General features: G+C 45.8%; 1 protein-coding gene across 1 annotated transcript in view; it reads left to right on the top strand.

Annotated features, from left to right (window-relative positions):
• LOC126000887 (reticulophagy regulator 2-like) overlaps positions 1-14,904 on the top strand; it is a 545,054-nt gene that overhangs the window by 132,777 nt on the left and 397,373 nt on the right. The window lies entirely within an intron of this gene.

The following is a 14,904-nucleotide window of genomic DNA, read 5'->3' as shown; positions in this document are numbered from 1 at the left end:
GGGGTTACAAAACAAAGCTGCTGGGCAGCAGGAGTTTAGGGTATTCTTAGGAGGGAAGTCAGAGTATGCTTGAAGCTCCTATTTGGCCCTCTCACGCTGCTTCTTTTCTCTGGGTGCAGGAATGCTGGAGTTTAGAACCAGGTGCAAGGTGGAGAGGGCCTTGAAGCTTAGTATGCTCTATCTACCTAAGTCTGGGTGCAGGAACCCCTCCAACCCATAGTATGTGTTTTCCCTAAAGCTCCTGGGGCCAGCAGGATCCCAGGCTGACGCTGACAGCTTTCCACCCCCTTCCTGGCATTCCTGGGGCCTGAGTCAGTGTCCAAATTAGGAATGCTGACCCAGCTGCTCTAGTTCCCTTTCCTCTGCTCCTTCCTTCTCCTTGCAGCTCTTCCATCTCAGTCCCAACACCATGGACTCCAGACTCAGGGCTGAATGTACTGAATAAATTTCCCACTGTCCCATGTGTGGTCTTGGATGAGCAAGAGGAAGGTCTGTGATCTTTCCACAGAGTCTTGGCAGGTCCTGGAGCAAGTGCCTCTCTCCTTCCACCAATTCCTGATGACCCTGATATTGGAACTGCCAGTGGGCCACTGGCCATGGTGGATATATAAAGTGGACCATTCCTGGAGATAGGTGAGATTTGGAGCCCTGGAAAGCCAACCCATCCACATAGATACAGGTTGCCTTCACAGTTATGGAGTAGACTCAGCTTCCACCATTGCCTTATGCAGATATCCATTTTCCTCCCCAACTCAACCACGCCCTGGCATAATTGAATAAGGGTGGGCCGAAGGGGCTCCCTCTTTCCAGAAGTCTTCCCTGACTGCCTTACTCTCATGGGCCAGTATATACTGTCAGTATATACTTATGCCCAATGTGGAACTCACATACTTCCATAACTTTTTCTTAGGAGTTGTGTGGGACATATGAAACAGTGCTTAGGAGCTAGTCCTGACTCTGCTCAGGAGACCATATGTGGTGTTGAGGATCAAACGAGACTTAGCCAAAGCTGCCACATGCAAAGCAAGTAGCTTCATTTCTGTGCCTCCCCTGTTGCTCTTCTGTAATTATTGTTTTAGGATAAGGCATCTCTGAATTAGCAGGATGACGAAAGGATGTTACCTGATGTCATGGAAAGTTTGTTTGCACCATTGTTCATGCCTGAGCAAAGCACTGGTTCCACTCTGGGCTGGTTCTCATAAATTGCGAATAGGTAGTTTGCTTTTTCCGGGGCTGTTTTCACTGGTATAAAATGAAGATAAAAAATATACTGTGCCTTTAAACATCATTTTTTTCTCTTCTTCCTTTAATGATAGAATCACCTTTTTTTTTTTTTAAAACTGCAATGGCAACCTATAATACAAACTTAGATTCTCAACCTTTCTCACACCTAAATATGGCTTGTGACTAAAGTGGGCCAACTTGATTCGGTGGTGGAAAAGGGGGAGACTATGCCGAGAAATGTCAGTTCTTGCCATTTAAAAATAAAGGCCCAGGGCCCGGAGAGATAGCACAGCGGCGTTTGCCTTGCAAGCAGCCGATCCAGGACCAAAGGTGGTTGGTTTGAATCCCTGTGTCCCATATGGTCCCCCGTGCCTGCCAGGAGCTATTTCTGAGCAGACAGCCAGGAGTAACCCCTGAGCATCACCGGGTGTGGCCCAAAAACCAAAAAAATAAATAAATAAATAAAAAATAAATGCCCAGAGCTATAGTACAGTAGGTAGGGCATTTGCCTTGCATGTGCCCAATCCCAGGGCCACCTGGGTTCTATCCTTGGCATCTTTTATGGTCCCCCAAGCTTGCCAGCTTGCCAGTAGGATTCCTTAGCTCAGAGCCAGGAATAACACCTGAGCACTACCAGAAGTGGTCCCCAAACAAAACAAAACAAAAGCGGTGAAAAAAAAAGCAGGGACCAGAGACAAGAATGACAATATAGCAAGCAAGGTGCTTGTTTTAGATGCCACCAAACTGAGTTCATTCCCTGGCATTCCATGTGGTTCCCCCAAGCATAGCCAGTAGTAATTCCTGAGTATAGAACCAGAACTAAGCCCTGAGCATATCCGGATATGGCCCCCAAACCAAAACTAAAAGAAAAACAGAGTTCCTCTTTTTCCCTTTCCCTTGGTGCTGGCTGGAATGCTAATGAGAGAGCAGGAGCTGGGGCAGCTCTGAAATGCCAAGATAGATGATGCTTGCTAAGAGTTTTAAAATTGCTAAAGCAAGTTTTGATCAGATTATTCAATGAGGGAGAAATAATTTCTTTGTGTGGGGGTGAGTGGGTGGAGGCTTGTGCCATACCCAGCTGGGCTCAGAGACTCTGTGCTTAGGGGAACCATATACAGTACCAAGAATAGAACTAGGTCAGTGGAATGCAAGGCAAGCAAACACCTTACACCTTACATGACCCCATGTTTCATTTTGTTTTGTTTTGTTTTGAGTCAAATCAGGCAATCTTTGTTACAACAACTAGGCATATGTCTTAATTAATGCAAAATTTGTTATCTGGGAGCCCAGAAAGATAGTTCAGAGGGTAAAGCACTTGCCTTGCATACATCTGACTCAGGTTTGATCCTCAGTACCACATACAGTTCCTTGCCAACAGTGATCTGTAAATGCAGAGCCAGATGTAAGCCTTGAGCACAGCTGGGTGTGGTGCAAAAATTAAAAAAAAATTGTTATCTAGAGGTGTCTAAGGGATGAGGGTGAAGGAGTAGTGCATGTATGAGGTGCAAGACTGATTTGGATGCCAGTGAATTTTTTTTTTTTTTTTTAGTTTTTTGTTTTTGGGTCACACCCGGCAGGATTCAGGGGTTACTCCTGGCTCTATGCTCAGAAATCACTCCTGGTAGGCTCAGGGGACCATATGGGATGCTGGGATTCGAACCACTGTCCTTCTGCATGCAAGGCAAACACCCTACCTCCATACTATCTCTCCAGCCCTGGATCCCAGTAAATTCTGATCAACATTTACCTCATCAATGTGACTCTATAAAAATAAAACAGGATGGAGCTGGAGCAATAGCACAGTGGTAGGGCATTTGTCATGCATGTGGCTGACCCAGGACGGACCCAGGTTTGATTCTCAGCATCCTGTATGGTCCCCCAAGCCTGCCAGGAGTGATTTCTGAGCACAGAGCAGGAGTAACCCCTGAGCATGTGGATGTGACCCAAACCGAAAATCAAAACAAAACAAAAAAATAGACTGAAATTCAACTATCAATAGATTTTTAGCTCTGTATCTCACAGTGATTAATTTTTTTTGGGCACCATTCAGAGATTACTCCTGGCTCTGTGTTCAGTAATTACCTGGCAGGCTCAGGGGACTATATGGGATGCTTGGGATCAAACCCAGGTCAGCTGTGTGCAAGGCAAATGCCCTACCCGCTGTTACTGCTCTAGCCCCATGTGATTTAATTTTTAAAAAATAAAAGAGAGAGGCCGGAAAGATAGCCCCCCCCCAAAAAAAGGGCCCAGAGAGATAGCACAGCGGTGTTTGCCTTGCAAGCAGCCGATCCAGGACCAAAGGTGGTTGGTTCAAATCCCGGTGTCCCATATTGTCCCCCGTGCCTGCCAGGAGCTATTTCTGAGCAGACAGCCAGGAGTAACCCCTGAGCACCGCCGGGTGTGGCCCAATAACCAAAAAACAAACAAACAAACAAAGAAAAAAAGGAAGATAGCATGGATGTAGGGCATTTGCCTTGCATGCAGAAGGAGAGTGGTTCGAATCCCGGCGTCCGCATATGTTCCCCTGAGCCTGCCAAAAGCAATTTCTGAGTGTAGAGCCAGGAGGAACCCCTGAGTGCTGCCGTGTCTGACCCAAAATCAAAACCAAACAAAAAAGTAGAAGCCGGAGCGGTGGTGCAAGCAGTAAGGCATGCTTACTTTGCGCATGCTAGCCTAGGACGGAGCATGGTTTGATCCCCTGGCATCCCATATGGTCGCCCAAGCCAGGAGCGATTTCTGAGCGTATAGCCAGGAGTGACCCCTGAGTGTCATTGGGTGTGCCCCCCAAAATAAAATAAAATAGAAGACCAGAGAAACAGTACAACCTGCAGGATTCTTGAGTTCTTGCCTTGCCTATGATTGACTCAGGTTCAATCCTGGCAAGTTACGTGGTCCCCCACAAGCACTGACAGGAATGATTCCCTGAACACTAATTCAGGTGTAAGCCCTGAGCACCACTTAATATGGCACCAAAAATAATTTAATAAGTAAAAGCTAAAGTTCATGGCATTAACTTAAAGTCTGGATAGCATGAAAGATCATGTAATCTTTAGAACATTGGTTTTACAGGCATATGATCCATCCTCATATTACCCTGTGCTCCAACTGCAATCCTAACAACTCCGTTCTGTGTGATCCCCAAGGCCATGACTGATTCCCCACCTCACGATCTTCAGCTGTGTGTGAGTATATAGCAATATGACCCCTGTGAGTACCACAACTGCAACACTAAAGATGCACATGCTAAGAGTGTGATTCTGTAATCAAGCATCCCTTGCTTGTATGTGTGAGCCCCTGGGCTTAATCCCTGGTGCATCATGGGTCCCCAAGCACTGCCAGAATCAACTCAAAAGCACCAAGCTGGGAGTGACTCCAGTGCTCAACACTGACCTCCCCCCGCTTTAGACTTGCTCTTCAAGTCCGTGTTCTCCCTTAAACACACATTTCACTTGCTTGTCTCTATATCTATATCTCTGTTTTTTCCACTCTGGTGAAGCTTGTATTCTCTCTTGAACACACATGTCTCTCTCTCTTTCCTCACATATGTAAGTTAGTTAGAACAATAGCACAGCAGGGGGCCGAAGAGATAGCATGGAGGTAAGGCATTTGCTTTTCATGCAGAAGGATGGTGGTTCGAATCCCGGCATCCTATCTGGTCCCCCGTGCCTGCCAGGTGCGATTTCTGAGCATAGAGCCAGGAGTAACCCTTGAGCGCTGCCAGGTGTGACCCCCCTCCCAAAAATAGCACAGCAGGTTTGGTGCTTGCCTTGCATGTAGACAACCTGGTTTCAATCCTCGGCATCCCGTGAAGTTCTCCACACACCTCCAGGAGTAATTCCTGAGCTCAGAAACAGGAATAACCTCTGAGCATCCCTGGCTATGGCCAAAATATGAAACAAAACAAAACAATCTCCTGTCTTCCTCCCCCACTCTCTCTAATTCACACACACACACACACACCTGTGACCCCCAAACCAAACAGGATATATAAGCACCATAGCTAGGCAGTGAGACCTATGTTACCCTGTATAGTCCCCCAAGTGTCACCAAGAGTGATCCCTGAGCACAGAACTAAAAGTAAACCCTGAGCATTACTGGTGTGACCTCCAAACCCTCAAACAAACAAACAAAACAAACAAAAAACAAGCATTTCAAACAGAACTCACAAGCTTCTGCTGAGAGTGTGACCCCTGCTGACGGTAGGTACAATGAGTGTGGACCTCTGTGAGCACCTTGGTCTAGTGAGAAAGCACCGTAGCCTCCTGCTACAAGCACCATAACTGGAACAAATGTGTGAGCCCTACAACCCAGTGCGTGTTTAAGTCCCAGTCATGATCATAACAACATCAAGAACAATTAAAGGAAGTGGGGTGGAAAATAAAATGATTAGGGGCCAGAGAGATAGAACAGCAGATAAGGCATTTGCCTTACATGTAGCCAACCCTGGTTCAATCCCTGGCATACCATATGGTCCCCTGAACTCCACCAAGAGTGAGTGCAGAGCCAGGAGTAACCCCTGACCACCGTGGGCTGTAATCCAATAGCCCCCTGGCAGAAAGATGGACAGTACGTAGCAAGCTGAAATACTAAATGCTGGTAATTTGGTATGCTTGGCAGCTATGATCGCTAAGATGATAAATATTATGTGGGCAGATCCGGTAACTCACAGAAACACTCAGATGGTTGGTGTATGTAGGCTTGTTACTACAAATATTATCCTGCAAGGGAGAGGCACCAGGTGCAAGGACTAGCAAGAAGCAACCTTAGGTCTGAACCTGTGGTCAGCCTTTCCAAACATAGCCTGTTTAGTAGACAACAGCATGGCAGAGCAGGCAGATATGAGGATAAGGTAATGCCTTTTACAGCTAAGCTTATTGCGTCAGATGGACTACCAATTTGAGAAAAAGTTTGCCAGGAAATAGCAGCAAGGGACACCAAGACCACAGAGAAGATTCAAGACTAAGAATAGGGGCTGGAGTGATAACACAGCAGTAGGGCATTTGCTGATACAGGACAGACCTGGGTTTGATCCCTAGCTTTCCATATAGTCCGCCCCCTCCCCCCCCCCCGAGCCAGGAGTGATTTTTGAGCTCATAGCCAGGAATAACCCGAGTATCATTAGGTATGGCCCAAAACCAAAACCAAACAAAAAACAAAAAGAGTAAGAATAATCACTGCATGATATCTCTAGCTGTGGTTACTCAAGAAGCTTTATCTAAGAAGCTTTCTCAAATTTTGAGGCTATTGACAAAGAAACTATTACCTTGGTCAGGAAAGCCTGGTCAGACTCTTCCAATATCCTCAGCACCTCAAATCTGCACTGGTAGTGGAAGAAAGCTGCAAAGGTTTTAAGATCTGGAGCTGGGTAAATAGCTTAAAGGGCAAGGCCCAGGTTCGAGACCTGTTACACACTGTGAGCACCAACTCCTGAGCAACAAAGGTGTGGGAGCCAGAGAGATAGCATGGAGGCAGGTGTTTGCATGCAGAAGGACAGTGGTTCGAATCCCAGCATCCCATATGGTCCCCCGAGCCTGCCAGGAGCGATTTCTGAGCATAGAGCCAGGAGTGACCCCTGAGTGTTGCTGGATGTGACCCAAACCCCCCCAAAAAAACAAAAAAAAAACCCCAAACAACAACAACAAAAAATCACCAAGGTGTGACCCCCAAACAAACATTGTAAGGTTTACAAAGATTGACATACTCTCAGTGCTACCACAAGAGGCCATTGGATAAGGAATAACTTAGAGAGGCTAGAGAGAAAACTTAAAGAGAAGAGCACATTCTTAGCAGGAAGAAACCCCAGGTTTTATCTTTTGGTTTGGTTTGGCTTGGGGGCCATACCCAGTGCTGCTCAAGGTTTCTAACTCTGCGCTCAGGGGTCACTACTGGTGACATGTGGGGAACTGTAAGGGGTGCCAGGGAGCAAATGGGTTGGTTGAGCATGGCAAGAGTAGCAGGATGCTGCAGAGACTTAGACACTCATGCCAAACCAGCCAGATTTGGCTGCAGTTTTCTTTTCTGTCTGAGAAGTGCTAGGTTTGATTGTTGCCCTGAGTGAGAAACCAGAGATGAGCATTGGAGCAAGATCAAGATCACCTGAAGAAGGCAGATTTTTGTTTTTTGTTTTTGTTTTTTTTTTTTGGCCACACCCAGTAACGCTCAGGGTTACTCCTGGTTCTACACTCAGAAAGCACTGGCAGGCTCGGGGGACCAGATGGGATGCTGGGAATGGAACCCTGGTCCATCCTGAGTTGGCACGTGCAAGACAAATGCCCTACCACTGTGCTATTGCTCCCACTCCAGGTTTGGTATTTCTGATGTGAATTCTGCCAAGCCCATGTGGGAACACTGAGTGAAGCTGTTTTTCCTGAGGACCTAGCTGTCCTGATATTTTGTCCAAGATTAACCCTACATAAGCATCTTATTGGTGTTCTATCTTTCTAGCCCCATTCTCCTTTCACTCTCTACTAGCCAATACACATGATTTAAGTTGAAGTAGAAGATTATATTTCCCAGTTTCTTTGCTGATAGTTTGTCCTTGTGATTAAGCTTGGCCAATAGGATTTGAATAGCAACATCATATGCAAAGTTAAGCATGTCCTTAGGGGGAAAAAAAGGATGTCATTAGAAGCATGAGATATGTTTAATATGAATTCTGTGCTTTTCATGATTATGTCCTTTTTTTTTCTCTTTTGGCCACACCTGTTTGATCCTCAGGGGTTACTCCTGGCTAAGCGCTCAGAAATTGACCCTGGCTTGGGGGGACATATGGGACGCCAGGGGATCAAACCGAGGTCCTTCCTTGGCTAGCGCTTGCAAGGCAGACACCTTACCTCTAGCGCCACCTCACTGGCCCCAGCTTTTCACGTATATGTCTTTTTTTTTTTGGTTTTTGGTTTTTGGGCCACATCCGGCATTGCTCAGGGGTTACTCCTGGCTGTCTACTCAGAAATAGCTCCTGGCAGGCACGGGGGACCATATGGGACACCGGAATTCGAACCAACCACCTTAGGTCCTGGATTGGCTGCTTGCAAGGCAAAAGCCGCTGTGCTATTCCTCTGGGCCCGACATCAGCTTTTTAAAAAACAAAAACAAAAACAAAACTCTTCATCAGTGCAACATTCCCATCACCAATATCTCAAGTGTCCTTCCTCCCCACCCCACACCGGCTTGTACTCTAGAAAGGCTTTCTACTTCCCTCATTCAGTCACATTTTGTTAGGATAGTTCTCAGTGTAATTATTTCTGTGACTGCACTAAACAATCCCTGTGGTGAGCTTCATGTCATGAGCTGGACCCTCCAGTCCTCCTCTATTTTGTCTCTGAGAATCATTACACAAATGTTTTTCATTTTTCTCAAAACCCATAGATGAGGGAGACCATTCTGTGTTTATCTCTCTCCCTCTGACTTATTTCACTCAGCATAATAGATTTCATATACATCCATGTATAGGAAAATTTTATGACTTCATCTCTTCTGACGGCTGCATAATATTCCATTGTATATATGTACCATGTTTATTTAGCCATTCATCTATTGAGGGGCATCTAGGCTGTTTCCAGAGTCTGGCTATTGTAAACAATGCTGCAATGAATATAGGTGTGAGGATTGTATTTTTGTATTGTATTTTTGTGTTCCTAGGATATATCCCTAGGAGTGGTATAGCTGGATCATATGGGAGCTCAACTTCCAGCTTTTGGAGAAATCTCCATATTGATTGCCACAAAGCTTGAACTAGAAGACATTCCCACCAGCAGTAAATAAGAGTTCCTTTCTCTCCACATCCCCGCCAGCACTGCTTACTCTTATTCTTTGTGATCTGCTCTCATTCTTTGTGATGTGGCGTGAGATGGTACCTCATAGTTGTTTTGATTTGCATCTCCCTGATGATTAGTGATGTGGAGCATTTTTTCATGTGCCTTTTTGCCTTTTGTATTTATTTTTTGTTAAAGTGTCTGTTCATTTCTTCTCCCCATTTTTTGATGGGGTTAGATGATTTTTTTCTTGTAAAGTTCTGCCAGTGCCTTGTATATTTTGGATATTAACCCTTTATCTGATGGGTATTGGGTGAATAGTTTCTCCCACTCAATGGGTGGCTCTTGTATTCTGGGCACTATTTTCTTTGAGATGCAGAAGCTTCTCAGCTTTATATAGTCCCATCTATTTATTTCTGCTTTCACTTGTTTGGAGAGTACTGTTTCCTCTTTAAAGATTCCTTTAGTCTCAATATCATGGAGTGATACATGTTGTTCTATATACTTTATGGTTTCAGGTCTGATATCTAAGTCTTTAATCCATTTGGATTTTACCTTTGTACATGGTGTTAGCTGGAGGTCTAAGTTCGCTTTTTTACAAGTGGCTAGCCACTTATTGAAGAGGCCTTCCCTGTTCTATTTAGGATTTCTTGCTCCTTTATCAAAAATTAGGTGACGACATGTCTGGGGAACATTCTCTGTGTACTCAAGCTTATTCCACTGATCTGAGGGTCTGTCTTTATTCCAATACCATGCTGTTTTGATAACTATTGCTTTGTAATACAGTTTAAAGTTGGGGAAAGTAATACCTCCCATATTCCTTTTCCCAAATATTGCTTTAGCTATTCGTGGGTGTTTATTGTTCCAAATAAATTTCAGAAGTGTTTGATCCACTTCTTTGAAAAATGTCCTGGGTATCTTTAGAGGAATTGCATTAAATCTGTACAAAGCTTTGGGGAGTAATGCCATTTTAATGATATTAATCCTGCCAATCCAAGAGCAGGGTGTGGATTTCCATTTCCATGTGTCTTCTCTTATTTCTTATAGCAGGGTTTTATAGTTTTCTTTGTATAGGTCCTTCACATCTTTAATCAAGTTGACTCCAAGGTATTTGAGTTTGTGTGACACCAATGTAAATGGGGTTGTCTTTTTTTTTTTTTTTTTTAGGTTTTTGGGCCACACCCAGCAGTGCTCAGGGGTTACTCCTGGCTGTCTGCTCAGAAATAGCTCCTGGCAGGCACGGGGGACCATATGGGACACCGGGATTCGAACCAACCACTTTTGGTCCTGAATTGGCTGCTTGCAAGGCAAACGCCGCTGTGCTATCTCTCCGGGCCCGGGATTGTCTTCTTAATGTCCATTTCTCCCCTATCATTATTGGTGTATAAAAAGGCCATTGATTTATGTGTGTTAATTTTATAGCCTGCTACGTTGCTATATGCACCTATTGTTTCTAAAAGCTTTTTGATAGAGTCTTTAGGGTTTTCTAAGTATAGTATTATGTCATCTGCGAACAGTGAGAGCTTGACTTCTTCCTTTTCTATCTGGATTCCCTTGATATCTTTTTCTTGCCTGATCGCTATACAAGTACTTCCAGTACTATGTTGAAGAGGAGTGGTGAGAGGGGGGTAACATTAGCTTTAAAGACATAAGCTTTATTTAGGTCCTAACCTCCATGTCCATATCTCACATGGCTTCTAAGCTAAGCAGCCTCTTTCCTGCTCCTGCATCTCTCCTGTCTCTCATCTCTCCATGTTGTGTCTTCCTTGCTGAGCCTCCCCCAGGCAACCCCTTAAATTACCAACCACAGATCCCTCCCAGCTATGGGAGGCTCTCCCTCTCCAGGTGAGATAGGTAGAAAGTTGGGGAAAGGATAACAATAAGTACTTTTCTTTTAGATGAGAATATCAAGGTATAAAGAGATTAAACAGCAGAGAGTTCAATGAGCTGAATCCATGCTTTGCCTGCAGGAGGCCAGGAGTAGGCTCTGAGCATTCCAAGTAGGGCCCCTCAGAAGACAAAAAAGACTAAGAAAAACAGCAAAATCCCACAAACTTATGTGTCGAGAATGTAGCTTAGCCAGTGGTAAAGCTTATACCTTGCATTCAAGAGATCTGGGCTCATTCATCCGTTCATGGGTTCTGGAAAAGACAAAAGAGAATGAAGGTCAAAGTCTGAAAGGTAAGTGTCAAAGTCTGAAAAGGTAAGAGGTCAAAGTCTGAAAAGTAAGAGGTGTCAAACCTCTGAGCCTCAGTGCCCAAGTGCCCAAAGGGAAGGAGTCCATGAGTAGTCCATGCACCTCTTAAGTGCTTACTATTTTTATTTCCTCTCCAGCTGCTCTTGCTCCCATGAGACCTCCAGCTATTAGGCAGAAGGCACGTTCTGTGGTGGTAGCAGGTGGACTCGGCCTCTGTTGCTGTCATTTCATGATGGCCTCGAACTGTCAAGGCGGAGTGGGTCCCCTAGTGCTACTCAACATTAAAGTGGCCATAGAATTTCCGGTTGTGAAACAGGACTTGAAGCCCATTCAGTCAGGCCACACCTACCTTGCTTGAAAGGGCCAATCAGAGAAAGGTCTTGCTGGCTTGGGTGCGTGTTATAAATAGTCCTTGATTTATTTATTTATTTTTCCCTCCCACATCTGGTCATAGTTTCGGATTTCCTGAAACCCAACTTCTTGGCTGTTTCACAGAACTGGGTGTGATCAAGAATCCTGTCCTTTGGCCCGAGGGTACATTTGGATGTCAGGTCTGCATACACTGATTTGGAGGATAAGGGATGTGAATATTATTTTTGTATAGCTAGTCCTGGGAGCTGCCTGATTGAGACCCATTACTGCTGCTGAGAGTGGCTTTGTACCCCTGCACCCCATCCTCCCAGGGAAACCCATACCCTCCAGCTTCTGGCCCACACCTACAGGATGGCTTTAATATCAAAGTGTCTTCCATGTCTACCGCCTGCTCTTCCTGAGCCTTTCCCTGAGCCCTCTGGAAGACTGAAGGGGACAGATGGAACTTGGTTTCCCAGTGTCTATTTACCTCTCTTTTGGCAAACCCGCCACCCCCTTCTTCTGGGAACCACGCTTCCTGCCTTCTCAAAGAGCTTGGATTTCAGAGCAGCACAATTTGGAGCCCAGAAAAATGACTCAGTCCATTGGCTAACCAAGTTTCTCGAGCCGCTAGAAGTGGCAACTACCAGTCCACTAGGGGTGAGTTGTGAGATTTCTGCCTTGCAGAGAGAAACAGTAGAAGTAGAGAGACGTTTAAGGGGAGCCAGGGCCATAGTACTGGTGCAGGGTGCTTGCCTGCATGCGGCTGACCTGGACTCCATCGCCAGTACCTCATAGTTCCTCTGAGCACAGAGCCAGGAGTAAACCCTGAGTACCATAGCGTGTGGCCCCAAACAAACAAACAAACAAACAAGCAAAGCAAAACAAGAAACCACAAAAGCAAAAAGAAAAAAATGCACCAGGATTGAACAGAAAACAGGAACAAATATTCCTTCCTGTTCTGGAAGCTTGATCATTTCTGTGCAGTGAACAATGCAAGTAATCTCTATTCTGCAGGTTGGAATGCCAATATAAAATCAGTAGGGTTGGTAGGGTTGTATCTGAGTGCAGAGATCCTGCCTTACTTGGGTGAGGCCCTCGGTTTATCCCTGAGACCACAAATAAATAAGATTTTCTTCTTTGGATGTGTGTGTGTGTGTGTGTGTGTGTTGTGTTGCACACGCACACCCTCCACTGTATGCAAGCCAGTGCTTTAATCCTTATACTATTTCTCTGGTCATAGTAAATAAATGAGTAAATATAATAAGAATGACAAAAACTAAACAGCTTTCTAGAGTTCTGACTGGAAGGACGAGACCTCACAACTGAATAAAGTTTTTTTTTGGGGTTTGTTTTTTGTTTTGTTTTGTTTTGTTTGGGGCCACACCTGGCTATGCTTCTGGGGGTTACTCCTGGCTGTCTGCTCAGAAATAGCTCCTGGCAGGCACGGGGGACCTATGGGACACGGGATTTGAACCAACCACCTTTGGTCCTGGATTGGCTGCTTGCAAGGCAAACGCCGCTGTGCTATCTCTCCGGGCCTGAAATAAAGTTTAATACTTTAATCCATCTGCCAAAAATACCCCAAACTGGCCAGCCAGGGTCATCTCCCGAAGGAAATGAACCCTGCCCCAGGTCATGAGGAAGGTTATGTAGGGAAGGGATATAGGGAAGTTTCAGCTTCCTGATGATCTTTGCAATGATTGGCTATTGTTTAGGGGTACCTTCTATTATTGCTCCTTGTCCTTCTCTCATCAGGTAGTAGGTCAGGTAGTTTGGGGCCGTGTTGTAAGAGACCTAGCATGTGGTTAACACCATGTGATTCTTATAAAATGGCAGCTCTACCTGCTCAGAAACCTGAGAAGAACCTGCCACAGTGGCCTTTCAAAATGGCATCCCTCCATTTCCAGAATCCAGGTCCCAACAACCTGAGCACTTTTATATCCCACATTGCTGGCCCAGGCGAAATGTGAGAGGCCACACAGTTCAAAGTTATGCTCTTGGGAGCTTCATAGTTTTTTGTTTATTTGTTTTTGGATTCCACCCAGGCTGTGCTCAGGGTTACTCCTGGCTCTATTGCTCAGAAATTTTCTCCTGTCAGGCTCGGGGGAACCATATGGAATGCCGAGATTCAAACCACCAGTCTCCTGCATGCAAGGCAAACACCCTACCTCCATGCTATCTCCTCGCGCCCCACTGGAGCCTCATCTTGTGTCCATCTTGGACCCTTCACTTCTTCTTTTCTTCCTCCTCCCGCCACTGCCCTCTTTGGACCATTCCCCTCCTTGGTCACTAGAAAGCTTTCCCGCTACTTCTCTTGTTTGTTTTTGGGCCATACCCAGTGTGCTCAGGGTGGGACACTATAGGACAATGGAAAAAGAACCAGGGTCAGCAGCATGCCAAGAGCAGCACCCTATCCCCTGTACTATCTTCTCCAGCCCCTTTATCAACTTCTTTAGATTAGGTCTTTCAAAAAGGGGATCCTGGGGGGGGCCGGAGAGATAGTATGGAGGTAAGGGCGTTTGCCTTGCATACAGAAGGACTGGTGGTTTGAGTCCCAGCATCCCCGAGCCTGCCAGGGAGCAATTTTCTCTGAGCATAGAGCCAGTGAGTAACCCCCTGAGCGCTCGCCGGGTGTGACCCAAAAAACCCAAAAAAATAAAAAATAAAAAAGAACCTTTTTGGGGGGGAGGCAGAGAGAGTAGCATGAAGGTAAGGCATTTGCCTTGCATGCAGAAGATCGGTGGTTCGAATCCTGGCATCACCAGATGGTTCTGAGCCTGCCAGGAGCAATTTCTGAGCATAGAGCCAGGAGTAACCCCTGTGACCCAAAATCCAAAAAATAGATAAAAATAAGGAATCCATAGTCGAGCAGCCTTCACAACCCCTCCCTCAGAGTCTCCCCCTTCTCATTCTTGGGATGGGGTAGAAACTGAGTCATCAAATCCAAGCCCTGGATTCACAGCTTGGATCTAAATCAGGCTGCACCCACAATCTATCATGCTCCTTGTAACCTCTTCTCTCCCCTCCCCTCCCTTCCCCTTCCTTCTTTTCTTTCTTCTCCTCCCCTCCCCACCATTTCCTTCTTCTCTCCTTTCCTCTCCTCCCGCATTTCTCTCCCTTCCCCTTGCTTCTCTGCCCTTCCTCCACCCTCCCCTTCCCTCTCTCCTCCCCTATCTCCGCCTCTCCTCTCCTCCCGTTTTCCTTTCCTTCTCCTCCACTCTTATCCGCCCCTCCTCCCCTCCTCTCTCTACTCTCTTCCCCTCTCCTCCTTTCCTCTGCTTACCCTAATCTGGTAAATCTAACTCTCCCGGGTGCTCATTATAATGCCAACAAAAAAACAGGCCAGGCCAGATGCTCTGTCAGACAGCCCCTGGC

This window comes from Suncus etruscus, chromosome 2, assembly GCF_024139225.1.
Source record: "Suncus etruscus isolate mSunEtr1 chromosome 2, mSunEtr1.pri.cur, whole genome shotgun sequence".
NCBI lineage: Eukaryota > Metazoa > Chordata > Mammalia > Eulipotyphla > Soricidae > Suncus > Suncus etruscus.
This window is presented reverse-complemented; position numbering and strand designations above follow the sequence as displayed.